Here is a 13395-nt window from a genome sequence, read left to right as displayed (position 1 = left end):
TCACCAGCGCAGGAGAGAAGGCCCTTTGTGTGGAGCACTGAAGAGAGAGGCTTGTTTTTATTTTTTGGGACTTTTCAAAAATAGAAAAATTCCACATTTTAGAAGTCAAATTAGAGGTGACTGAAAAACAGGTATTCCTGGCCGTAGACAGAGTTGTAGTGTAGATGTTCAGACGTGAGCGCTGTGACCGTGGAAGGTATTTCGAGATATTTGTGTTTATAGTATAATGAATATTTTTCATTTGCTTAAACTATTTTGAGACACTCATAATTCAAGCTTGAAGTACAAGGGTGGTAAAAGAAGTGTAAAAATAAAACAAAGCAAGTGAAACGCCCCCACGCATGGGAGCAATGAGCTGAGTGATGGGTTAAGAACAAGCCCAGGGGCACCGTTCCACACTGGAAAGACCCGCCTCCGTCAGATCCACAGCCTGCCAGGGCCTGGTGAGCCCAGAGGTCAGGATGCTGAGCCTGCAAAAGGGCCAGCCCAACTCAGTGTGACCGGTGACCAGGAGAGGGCCCTCCACACCTGGCCTGGGCCACCCCATCAAGAGACAGAGAGGGTGAGGTTTTCATGCTGTGATCCAGGCTGGTGGCCTTCCCAGTGCCATCAGAGACAGAAACACGCGCACACGCACACACAACCCTAACACTTCCGGGACCCTGCCCAGCCAGCTTGGGAAGGGTCCCCGGTTCCCGAGCTCAGCCAGTCCCTCTCCACTTGCTGTTCTCTTTGGAGCCGCCTGAACTTGGAACAGGCTTATTCTGATCCGCCTGCTGCCCTAAACCACGTGGCCTGGCTCAGTTGGGGATGGGAGGTTAAGTCCCCTCACTCTGGGGGTGTTAGGATGTCTGTTGCAGTCACCCACCTAGGCCACGGGCTGCCATCCTGTTTCATCAGTAATAAACCGTCTGCTCCCCTTTTCTCAATGGTTCAGAACTACTGGCCCCCAGAATCCTAACCCAGCCATGGAACTTATTCCCAGGGAAAGTAGACATAAAGGATCCCCTTCCACGGGGAACTTTAAACTTGCTCATTGATTCAACAGGTATGTGTTAAATGCACTCTAGGTGGACAGAATGGTGGTAGGTGCTGGACGTGTTGTGGTGGCCAAATAGAGCATCTTGAAGGGGACACCCAGCGTGTGTGTGTTGGGGGTAGGAGGAGTCAGGAAAGCAATGACGTCCAGTTAGTTTATTGCACATGTTAAGGGACCTTCCAGGGGAAGGAGAGTGCCGTCCATCAGCCACTGTTGCTGCTCAGCCAGATCGGCCAGCCCCCCTCATCCTGTTCCCACAAGGCACAGGGCACCAGCCCAGTGAGCTGGGCAGTACCCTGCTTTCCCCAGGGTAGGTCTGTAAGTTACACTTACCGTGCTTTTGGGATACAGAAGTATCTTTAATTACAGATGTTAAATTGCCAAATTAAGAGGAGAGGGAACAATTGCACAAAAAAAAAAAAAAAAGAAGAGAGGATTACATCAGGGAAGTAATTGCTTAATAACCCCGTGCTGTTTCACGCTGTTAAGAATTTGAGTAGGACACTTTGGTGCCTGAGGACTTGGAGCAGGCGTGGTTGGGCTCCTCTCTGACGTTGGGGCAGGTCTTATGCTGTGAGGCCTGTGGTTATGGAGAGGACCCAAGAGGCAGGGAGATGACCCTCCTGTCCAAACTCAAACGTATCTTCCCATGTCCCCATCAATTAGAAACTATTCTGTTAGCGAATAACCTGTTCTTAGGGTTAAGTCTGTTAATAATTTATGTCTTAGTATAAATGGAGATAATCTACATTGGGATCCTGGGAATGTGAGTTGAGGAATTGAGGAAGTAATAATAATAATAATGGCTGTTGTTTGCTGAGAACTGAACTGACTGGTTTCCGTGAATTATCCCATAAGGAGCTTCAGAGTCAAGACTTCAGTCTCACTGAGCACTTCGGGGAAGGAGGGAAAGAATGTCTGGAAGGCCAGAAATGGAATAACAACAGTTATATTAACACAGGTAGCTGCAGTACCTACTCAGCGCAACCCGTCTTGTATCCACGTCACTGACCCGCTCGACCAGCCCACAGGGAGGGTCGGTGATCCCCACTTATAGGTGAGGAAAGGGAGGCGGAGGGAGGTGGCTTATGCTCCATGTTACACGTCCCCAGGGTCCAGGAAGCCGCTTGGATTGCCAGGCAAACCGATCCCACCTGAATGCTCACAGATTTGGTAGTTTAATTAAGAGTGTTTTCTGGAAATGAAATTAGGCATGCTAATAAGACCTTAAGTGAAATGTAAGCCAGGCTGTCTGATGAGAAAGGACCCTGCTGACAACTTCATTAAACTTCCATGAGGAAGCGAGTCGGGCATCTCAGCAGAGAGGAAATCCTGCAGACAGTGGGCAGGAAATAATAGAAATACCAGCAGGACTGAGAGATGCGTGGACACGAAGCATAGCTCTGAGGATGAGAGTAATTGGCTTTGGCCTGGACGCATGCCATTATAGAGAATTAATGAGGCTTTTTCAATTCGCTCATTAAAGAAATATTTATGGAGCGATTTTTCCATCCCAGGTACTGGGAAGTGGGGTAGAGAACAAGACCTAGCGCTGGCCCTCTTGGGACTTGCAGAGTCTAGTGGGTTAACATTATCAGGAATTGAATTTATTGGGGTGACATTGGTTAATAGAATTATATAGGTTTCAGGGGCACTGAAGATGAATTCTTAACTTCTTTCCACTGTCCCTTCCTGCAGCGGTGGGAGCGTCATGCAGGGAGTGGGGAGGAAAGGAGGAGAGAGACTTCAGATAGCGAGGTGGCTTGAAATGAATTTACACGTAAACATAAACATAAACGTATTTGGTTCCCCATCCTTCCAGCTGCCTCTCTGGGTCACGGCTCATCTACCTGATGAAAGGGGGGTACCCCTTGCCACTCGCTGTCCCTGAACACAGCTTTGATTTCGTTCCAGCCCTGCTTTCTTTTCCTACAGGAATGCACTCATTTCCTCAAGGCCAAGTGTTTGTTACGGGCATTGAACACCATCAGAGGCCGTCCATTTATCTGTTGATTTACTTTGACTTAAATTCTTGATTTTTTGGAAACTTCCTGAGTAAGATACACAGATGCAGAGGGGCCCAGACCGCCAGGGAAGGAGCATGTGGTGATGTTTGGCAAGGGGGTTGGGACTCACCCCGGCTGGCATGCTGGGCTCCAGGTGCAGCATCCCCATGGTGGCCTGTGGTCTTCAGGCTCTATTCCAGGTTTTATGTCTGCGTCTGTCCTTTGTTTTCTTTCAAATGTATACTTTTAAGTCATAGCTAATCAAAGAACTATCATGGAATCTTACTCATTTCTTTAAGTGCCCCTCTACTTTTTTCCCCTCAAAGGACAGGAAGATATTCAGGACTGTATACCTAGAATTTCATACTTTTTTTTTTTTTAGAAGTTCACACTTTTAAAATACCTGAACCCTCTTGTGCCAAATTTTCTCTATAGGATCTCTGGTCCTCTCTGTCTTTAATCAAACGTCCCATCTTCTCAAGCTGATGGTACATTGTCCAACTGTTCGAACCTTTCCTTTCCTCTATAGAAGACTCCACGATGACACGGTCACTTCCCGTCATCTCCGATCACCAACCGCATTTCCCTTGTTTCTCAGAATTAGGTCTGGAACATCGGTTCCCTCTGTGGCTTCCTGTGGCTTCCAAGAGGTGAAGTTACCAGCAGGGCAAGTCAAGACAGAGCCTGATACTTAATTTTTGGCCGAAGGGGACTTTTGGAAGCTGTTGCGTCATCAGAACCGTTGAACTCTACCCTGCGTTTTTCATCTCTGTGATTGTCGCCCAGCTTGGTCTCCCTGGAGCGCCCCCAGCCATTTCACTTGTTCTTCTCTTTTCGTCCCCAGCTAAATGAGTTCTAATTTCCATGTATTATCAGAAACCTGGATTCCCAGCCGGGGCTTCACTGATTGACTGGAGTGTCGCCGCTTTTCTGCCTCACTTGCTTTTTATTAGTGAAGTAAGCCCTTCCAATATCGTGTTACGAGTTCCATCTTCACAAGGCTCGGATTGTGTTTGGTGCACTCTGTTCAAATTCCCTGTTTACTTGGCCTGCCCCCAGGTCCTTGTGCTTTGAAATATAGCACCCCACCACTTTTTGCTGCTGTTAGAGTATGGTAAGTCATTAGGCCTGAAGCGGCACAGTTGGATTCCGTAGGTAAGAGATGCTAGCTGCCATGCCAAGCAAACCGCCCAATCTCAGTGGCTCAACATAATAGAGGTTTAGTTCTTGCTCCCACAAAGTTCATAGCAGATGTTTCCACTTAGTGGGTAGCCTTCCCCATGGCTGTGTGGAGACCTAGTCTCCTTGTGGCCCTGGCCTTCCCTCTGTTTTTGGAATCCTGTCCATCCAGCCAGTAGATAAGGAAAGACAGAGCACGGACAGAGAATCCCGCAGGAAGTTGTTATGGGTCAGCTCTGGAAGTGGAGTGCATTACTTTTGCCCCCATTACATTGGCCAGACCTCAGCCACACAGCTACACTGGGCTGCAAGGGAGTCTGGGAAATGCAGACTAGCTGTGGGCCCAGGAGGAAAGAGAAACAATCGGTGAACAACCACCGGCCTCTGCTATGATTAGTTATGTTTATAGAGTCATATAAACCATAAGATCGGTTAAGAGTTCTACTTTCTGCTTTTATTTTCTAGTGGCCTTTTGTGTTTCCCCTTCATCCCTGAATTACAGTGACAATATCACAATGGCCTCTCTGTTTTCAGTTTGTATTTCTGTTAATACATCCTACAGAGGGCCCAATAGATGTACCTTCTTAAAATACTGTTTCTATCATGTCCTTTCCCTGTCTTTTTTTAATGCCTCTTTTTTTCACCATAATTTGGTGAAAGTTAAATTTCACCATAATTTGGCTCCATTTTACTTATCCAATATTTTTCTTATTAACTCACAGTTGTAAGCTTATTTGGTCTAAGATTGAAACAGCTAAATCGTGGGATGTTGAGTCCAAGGCAAAGCAGTGTGTCAGTTTTTGTTGCATAAAAAGCAATCCCAAAGCACAGTCAAAGCAACAAACATTTATTATTCCTCAGGATTCTGTTGGTTGCTGGTAGTTCTTTTGGTTTCAGCTGGCTACACGGGAGTGAATGGTCCCAATGGCCTTGCTCACGTATCAGGGGCTTCAGCCAGGAGGGCTGGGAATAGCTCAGGCCCCTCTCTACATTGTCTTTCTTCCCCCAGAGTTCTGCCTCGGCTTGTTTAGAGGGGCTTCCAGCAGCAAGAGATGGCAAGCTCTAATGCACAAATTCTTTAAAATTAAAAAAAGAAATTTGATAGAGAAAAAAACATTGATTTGTTGTTCCACTTACATACACATTCATTGTTTGATTCTTGTATGTGTCCTGATCAGGGACTGAACCCACAACCTTGCTATATCTACAATGCTCTAACCAACTAATCTACCCAACCAGGGCTCCAGTGCAGAAAATTCTTTTCATGTCTCCGCTGGTGTCATTTTAACAGGCAGGCTGAGAAAAAGTAAGGGTGAGGTTCCTCCGGATATAAAACAGATCTGGTTTAGGCTACACACTTCAGCTGTCGCAAAGGGAAGTCACCAGGAAGAGATTGAATGGTGGAATCAGGAGAGAGAGAGAGAACTAGAGATGGGGGGGGCGGGAAGAGCTGATCATACTCTGATTGAACTTATAAAATGTCACCCAGTAAATGTCCTTGCTCTTTACCTGGCCATATTATCAGCATCCCCTCTTTTTTGGGGATAAGGTTCCTGGGAGGTTCCCTAGCCCAGGGAGTTTTGACTTGGTGGGGAATAGAAAGTGGGGGTGCCTCCTTGTTGACAATCTGACAAAGCAAAGACAGGGGTGGTGGTGGTGGGGGGAGAATGCCCTAAGAACTTATATGCCTATTTGCGTAACCCATGGACAAAGACGACAGTGTGGTGAAGGCCGGGGGTGGGGCGTGCAGGGTGGAGGGGATCAATGGGGGGGAAAAGGGGACATTTGTAATACTTTCAAAAATAAAGATAAATTTATAAAAATAAAAAAAGCAAGTCAGCAAGGCTGTGTTTCTTATAGAGATTGTAGAAAAGAATCCATTTCTTGGCCTTTTCTAGTTCCCGGAGATGGCCCCCATTCTTTGGCTTGTCACCCACCGCATTCCAACCTCTGCTTGTTTGGTCTCATCTCTGACTCTCCTGCCATCCTCTTGTAAGGACCTTTGTGATTAAAGCAAGCCCTCCAGAACAACCCAGGCTGCCTTCTGCCTTTTAGGATCCTTCACTTAATCACATCCACAAAGTCTCTTGGCCGTGGAAGGGAAGATACCTTCAGGTTTTGGGGATGGACCTGGACCTCTTTGGGGGGCCATTCTGCCTAGCAGATATGCCCTGTATTTGTGTATCTGCAATACATTTTAATCTATAATTGTACTTAATTTTGCTCTGTATTTTTATTGTGTCTATTTTGTGTGCAAGTCTTTTTCTTGCCCAAGTTAAATCTTCTGGGGCAGATAACATCCCACGGAGCTGGGCACATAACTATTGGTTTTAGACTTTCATTCTCTTCATTTGGTGCAAACACAAACACCAAAACATTTTTATATTTAATTGACAACAATGTGAATTTATTCCCTCCCTTTATTTTCTAGGGGTCTCAGTTTTTACCATGTAATAAAAGAATATAAACTCTTCTGATAAGCCCAAGATAGAGAGCAGTCTGTATTAGGGCCTTTTAACCATGTTTTCAAAGAGCCGTAATGATACTTGGTTCTTTTTGGTACCTGATAATGGGATATTTCAATTATTTAGCCTTCATACAGTTTATTTTAAATAATTCTTGTTTGATTAACTGATTTTTGGACTTTTTATGATAAAAAATTTCTGCGCACAGAAAAGTAGAAAGAATCACTCAATGAATACCAATCCATATACCCGTGACCCAGAGCAACCCGCAGATACATATGTGGCATTTTGGCCAACACACATTAAGGTAAATTACGAATAACTGATTTTTATTTAAGGCCATTACATGACAATTTATGAACATTTCCTCTTTCCTGAGACTCATCAAAATATAGTTGGGAGAACAGCTCATTATATTACAGGTTTTCCCTTTTTTAAAAAAGAAACTCTGTTGTGCTTCAGGTCACTGTGGACAGTCGCCTTTTTCTTACCCATCAGACATCTGTAAACAATCACTTTTCTCTCTTGAACATGATTGATGTGAACTAAATTTTATTTTAATAACCATGGCCTCCACATTCCTCTTCATTTCTTAACTAGTTTCCTGGAAAATTAAATTGCTTAATTCCCATTTTTATATGGGCTCAAATCTCATTCCAACCTGCCGCAGCAGTGACTGCATCTAGGAGACTGAAGGAGCAGTTGCTTTGGCCTTGATGTTTTTTACGCTGTCCACATTTGTTCCACATTTGTACCAGTTTCTTGGCTGCTTTGTTTCTTTCCCAGAAAAAAGAATTTGGGACATAATTCAACTTAATATCCACGCAGGCAATCTTGCATCTACTAAGGGAATTATGGGTGCTCTTCTCACGACTGTCTCCAAGAATTTTTGGCATTATTAGAACTGCCCAATGTCAACCTTAAAAATGATGAAAGTCTAGCTTTCGAGTAAGGAGAGCATTGGTATTTTTACTCGAATTCTCCCATTTCAAATAATCTATACACACACACACATACACACACCTTTCACTTGAAAGTTTAAATTTAGCCACAGTCTTAACATTAGAGACTTTGGTCATTATATTAGTAAGTCAGATTGTTGCTGTTCCCAGTAGTTTGGATTGTCGGGTGAGCCAAGCATACTGCTCAGGAAAGGACTTGGGAGCTAGAGCTGGTTGGTTTTCCCTCTTTTCCTGTCTGTCTGTCTTCACGTCTAGGCTGAAAATTCAGAGTGGCTTCACCCCACGCCTGGGTGAGAACTCTCCTGATCATTACTTAAGACAACGATTCGTCTTTCTAAATGTAAATCCATTTCTGTGCTTCACCAAAGATGTTCTCAAGCTCCGTTCCCTCTTTCCATCTCAAGACTTTAAACTCTGTTTAACCAATGACTGTAGGAAAATTCTACCAGCATGGCCATTTCACAGATTTTACAAAGTAATTTAGGTCTTTATTATCTCAGAGAAGACCTCTTCTTTATAGCAGAATATCTGTCTTTAATTAGTCAAAAAACCTTCTTCCCTTTCTGTTTTTAAGTGTCCTTGTGTTATCTGGAAAAAACCAACACTACACATTAGAGTTTGAATCTATATTACATTATAACTGCTTCCTAACTGGTCTCATTATTTTCACACGCTCTCTGATATGTTCTCCACATAGCAGCCAGGAAGGTAAAACCTCAGACCGGGTCCGGCGCTCTCCTGGGTGTGGCCCTTCCCCACCCCCGCCCCCCCTCACTGAGGGTGAAACTCCCACCCGAATTCCTTGCCATGGCTTCCAAGGCATTGCCCCCTCCTCACAGCCCTCCCTTTGCCCACACTCCCTGGGCTCCAGCCCCGCGGCCTCCTGGCTGCTCCTGAACTTCCTCGGCTTGTTCTCCCCTTTGTACATGTCGTATCCCTACCTGGAACATTCTGCCCATCTCCACGTGGCTCGCTCCTTCCCGTCAGCCACATAGCTCCAATGACACCTCAGAGAGTCTTCCCTGAACACCCAAGCTAAGGGACTCAGATTGCATCGTCCTGAGTTATTTCCTTCATGGCACCCTTTTTTGGTTCATTTCTTTAATGTCATAGTTACTGTCTGTCTTCCCTGGACTGGGCATAATCTCCCCGAGGGCAGGTGCTTTCTGTATCTTGTTCAACAGCAACACCCAGTGTCCTGACCTGAGCCAACACATAGTAGGAGCTCAAGAAGTATTTGTAGAATAAGTGAATGAATGATTAAGTAAATGGTCTGGATAATTACACTCTATTCACATGAAGAGCAGGCTCCGTCTGAGGGAAAAGTCCTTTCATTGAGAAAGCTCGCTGGCGAGAGCGCTAACAGTGGGATTGGGGGCCAGTGGAACCTCAGGACCTGCCCATTTCTGAGCTGGTTTTCTTTATACTTAAAGGATCATTGAGTGACTGGCATTTCTCCCGGATATTTGGGGTCTGGAAAACACTCAAAGGGGGCCGTAGCTCAGAGGGCCGTCAAAACCGACGGCCTCAGGGGGACAAGACACAGGCAGACTGTGGCGAGGACAGTTAGCGATGAGCCGTAGAAAAGCCGGTCTGGGGAAAAAGGACCCGCTGTCCTCCCTCCCCTGCCTGTGTCTGACACAAGCCTACCTTGTATGTATGTCACTTGTGAAACACGACTTTTCAGAAGCCTCCAGTCCTTTCTTCCCAAGGCAGTCACCCCTTTCCTTCCAAAATTCAGTTAAATCAGCCGTAATGAGCGGCTCTGCAGAGACAGCTCTTGTTTACAGAACACGGGGAGTAATAATGAGCCAACATTAATTAGGGTTGTTCCTGCGGATCAAAAGCTTGGATCCCCCGCCTCGAGGGCAGGCAGATCTCTGCTTTCAGACTCCGCGCCTCACAGGCTGGAAGCGCCAGCTCGTCCCCACGGAGAGCGCTGGGTGCTGGTTGGCGGCTCGAGAACGTTACCGCGGGCTTTCCTTTCTCCTCGGGGCCTGGCCGCTCCGCCAGTCGCGATTCGCTGTTTCTGGCTGTCGCCACCTCTGAGTTTTCTGAGTGAACACAGGCAACCAAGTCTGAACCACAATGATAAAATCTATATACTTTTAAGTTCCGCAGGCAGAGGGCCATGGCGGCAGCAGGAGGGCTTGACAAACGGGCCATGTTTATCCTTTGATCACCCGTCATTTTGTTAGAAGAAAGCATATGCCATCCTTTGCTCTGTTTTTAAAATAGACTCAGAGGAAGTGAGGAATTAATCTTAACCTTAAACACACTGAGCCCAGCATTTCCTATCCAACTGCAGAATGCGCTATCTAGTTTCCTACACCTCGCCCTTGCTAAGTTTAGGTCCTTGGGGCCAGCTGTTAGGAGGAAGCGAGGGGAAGGGAGCCGGCTGGGGATGGATAAAGCATTGCTCTGGCCCTTACCCAACCTGGTGTAGTTCCTCACCAGGCCCCTCCCCCTCCCCCACGGTGACAGAGCCAAGCAAGGCCGGAGCTGGACCCTTGCGATTTTTCACACGTTTGTTCCCAATAGGATTGGCATAAATCCCCTCCTCAGCGTGTTCCACTTGGTCGGTGCGCACCGCAAACACTGGACGTTAGCCCATCGACAGTGTACATCTCGACCACGTTGGTACTCTCCAGAAAAGCACAGTTTCACCGGGCGTTATAGAAATTGTCACTAAGGAAGGAGGCTCAGCGTGTCATCAGCTCACCTGCTTGGCCAGCACGCAGGCTGCGCAGCAACATTTGGAGAATTTGCCTTGCAAGGTTTTTCTTTGTTAGGTTAACACCACTACGATGGCTGGCTTTGCAGACAATTCAAATGGTCAGTTTTTCAACTTTTAAAGGTCAGACTTGAGCGGTTGCAGAGGGCAGCCCTTATTTATAGTGATACCTGTGCTTAGCACCCAGACCAGGCTCATGCTGGGTGTACAGTGGATGCGCTGTGAACTGAAATTGAGTTAGTGTCTAGGTGTCCCGGGGGTTCTGGTGGCCCTCTAGTCGGTGAGCCCTCTAGTGTGGACCTTCCCCGTGCCTGGGCACCACCCCTCCTCTGCCAGAGCAGGCATCTCCTTTCCTCAGAAGCACGAGAATCAGGGCAGGCTGGGCCATCTCTGCATGACCGCTGGGTCCCATGACTTAGAGGCACGGCGAGCATTTTTATGAAGACATCACACTGCCTTTCCCCTCTTATACTGAGATTTTTAAAACACAAAGACTAAGCAACGGCTAATGCAACAAACACTTGGGTACCTATCATCCAGCTTCAACAGCCGTCAATGTTTTTGCTAGTTTGTTCCATCTGTGAATGCTTCCATTGTGGGGTGAATGTTAACGTGGGAGAGTGAAGCCACTGAAACTTGGACATTATTTACATCCCTCGAGTCCCCTCTATTTCCATGTCACTCAGGCAAAGCTAAAAGCGCATCAGCGAAAACGTCACTGTTGCCTCTCTTGTTGTGATGCCCTATTTTTAGGTCCCGGGACTGGCAGTTCCAGAACGTTTCAATTAAGCGCCAGGAATGTAGAAAACAGCCTTTCTCCCGGGGCCTCATGTCCCCCCCGTCAGTGGCTCGCAGCCACTTGCCTCTGTTCGATGGAATTCTGGAACGTGTCCCTGGTGGGCTGCTGGTGGGCTTGTGTTGCTTCGTCCATCTGTCTGCTTCTGGAGCCCACAGTCTGCAAGGGTGACCTTCCTTTGCGCATCTGAAACCAGTGAAACTCCAGGTTTTCTTCATTGCTGCATTTTCAGTGACTGTCCTTTTGTCACAGTGCAATGACCCATTTTTTTCCCCCAGCCACAGCGCTGATGGAGATGGGCTGCCAGATCACGAGGGAGACTGACTCAGAGAAGGAAGCAGTGGGTAGTGGCCTGCGCACGCCATAACCTGGGCCGTGTTGGCTTTTTTCTGAATACTTTTTAAAAAAGATTTCTTATTGAATTTTTTTTTTTTAAGAAAAAGAGGAAGGGGGAGAGAGAGACATAGAGAAATACGGATGCGAGAGTGGAACATCAATCGGCTGCCTCCTGCACGCCTCCAACTGGGGATCCCACCCGCAACCCGGGCATGTGTGCTGCCTGGGAATCGATCCAGTGACCTTTCAGTGCATGGGACGACACCCAACCAACCAAGCCACACCGACCAGGGCTGGGAATACTTCCATTTTACAGATTGCGTTCTGTGACTGGTGCTGTTTTTGAGAAAGATAAGCTGATATCATCATCTGTTTTGATTTACATGCTAATAAAAGAAATCAAGTGGAGTCCGTAAAATTACCAGACCATCTCATGAAAACCGCTCCTCGACCAGATGTCATTCCTTGGCTCGTGTGAATGATACATTTGAATAGCTCAGGAGAGAATAGGCCTTGTTTTTATTAGACACATGTCCCGAGGCTGCAGAGGTTTTCACATGTCAGTCTTCCTCCCACTTAGATGAAAACAAACTTCACAGGAAGGTTTATATACACAGTATTTTAAAATGAAATCCAGAAGAATCCATTTCAGATGTGCCTTCTAGCGCAAGCTTCCCACGGGTGGGAGAGTGACGGCACTGGCCCTTGGCCCGTGTCCCCTGGACCTTTTCCTTGCCCTCCCCTCGCTTCCTTGGTTTCTCTGTTGGGTTCACCTGGTGGGGAGACTGAAGTGTGGGAAGCAGGGATAAGCCAAGTGTATTAGCTTCCCATTGTCGCTGTTAGAAATTAACCACACACTTAGTGACTCAAACACCACCAGTTTATTATCTTACAGTTCTGGAGGTCAGAAGTCTAAAATCAGCCTTATGGAACTAAAACCAAGGCGTGGGTAGGGCGGCATTCCTCCCGGATGGTAGCTTGGCGTAGGGGGCTGCGGGGGCCAAGGGAGAGGCTGGGGTCTCGGCTTGCACTCGGGGATAGAGGGTGAGGTGCTGTTCTCACAGGCGGAGAGCGCTGGAGAGAACCGGGTTGGCTGGGGGAGAGCATGGCTCTGGTGTTGGATACCTCGGCTGAGACGGAGGAGCCTTGCAGACACCCAAGACGGGATATTCCAGTAGCCCCTCTGGAGAGGCCTGTTCTGGGGTTGGAACTTGGAGCACCACAGGCTTATAGATAATAGCCGCTTGGGCATAGATAAGACCCTCTTCCAGACAAGCTAATGTGTGTGAGGGCTTGTTCTGCCCGGGCACAGTTCTAAGCACTTCGCTTGTATTAACTCATTTCATCTCTCTAGCTGCCTTCTGAGTTATTTCCCCCATGTTACAGGTGAGGACACTGAGGCAGCAGAGAGCTTCCGTTCTTGCTCAAGGTAAAATGGTTAGAAAGGTTTGGAACCAGGGTCCAAACGCAGCCTGACTCCCGCACCATGTTATCTTATCCGCGCTTCACCACACGCTCCTCTCTGCCCCTCTCAATAGCCCGCTCCCGGGACACAGGTGGCGCTAATACTTTGTCACAAAGGCGCGATTCGTTTTCAGGGGCCGCAGGAGGCGGTGGTGTTTCTGGTTGCCATGGTTTGCATAACGTACATTCCTCACCTGCTGGAATCCTAGGGCCCTGAGCAGCAGCTGCCAGGGGTCCCCGAGGGACACATGCCGGCAGCTCAGTACAGGGGGACGCGGCGGGAATGCGGAGAGGCCGCAGCCATGGGCCTTGCAAGCAAAAATGAGGTGGAGATGCCTCAGCATTGCCAGGGGGCGCCGCGTCTTCCCGCAGATGGAGGCTGCCCCCACAAGCGCTGTAACCCCTGTCGGTGGG

The sequence above is a fragment of the Miniopterus natalensis genome, chromosome 19 (genome assembly GCF_054644295.1).
Source record: "Miniopterus natalensis isolate mMinNat1 chromosome 19, mMinNat1.hap1, whole genome shotgun sequence".
NCBI lineage: Eukaryota > Metazoa > Chordata > Mammalia > Chiroptera > Miniopteridae > Miniopterus > Miniopterus natalensis.
Note: the sequence above shows the minus strand (reverse complement) of the source record.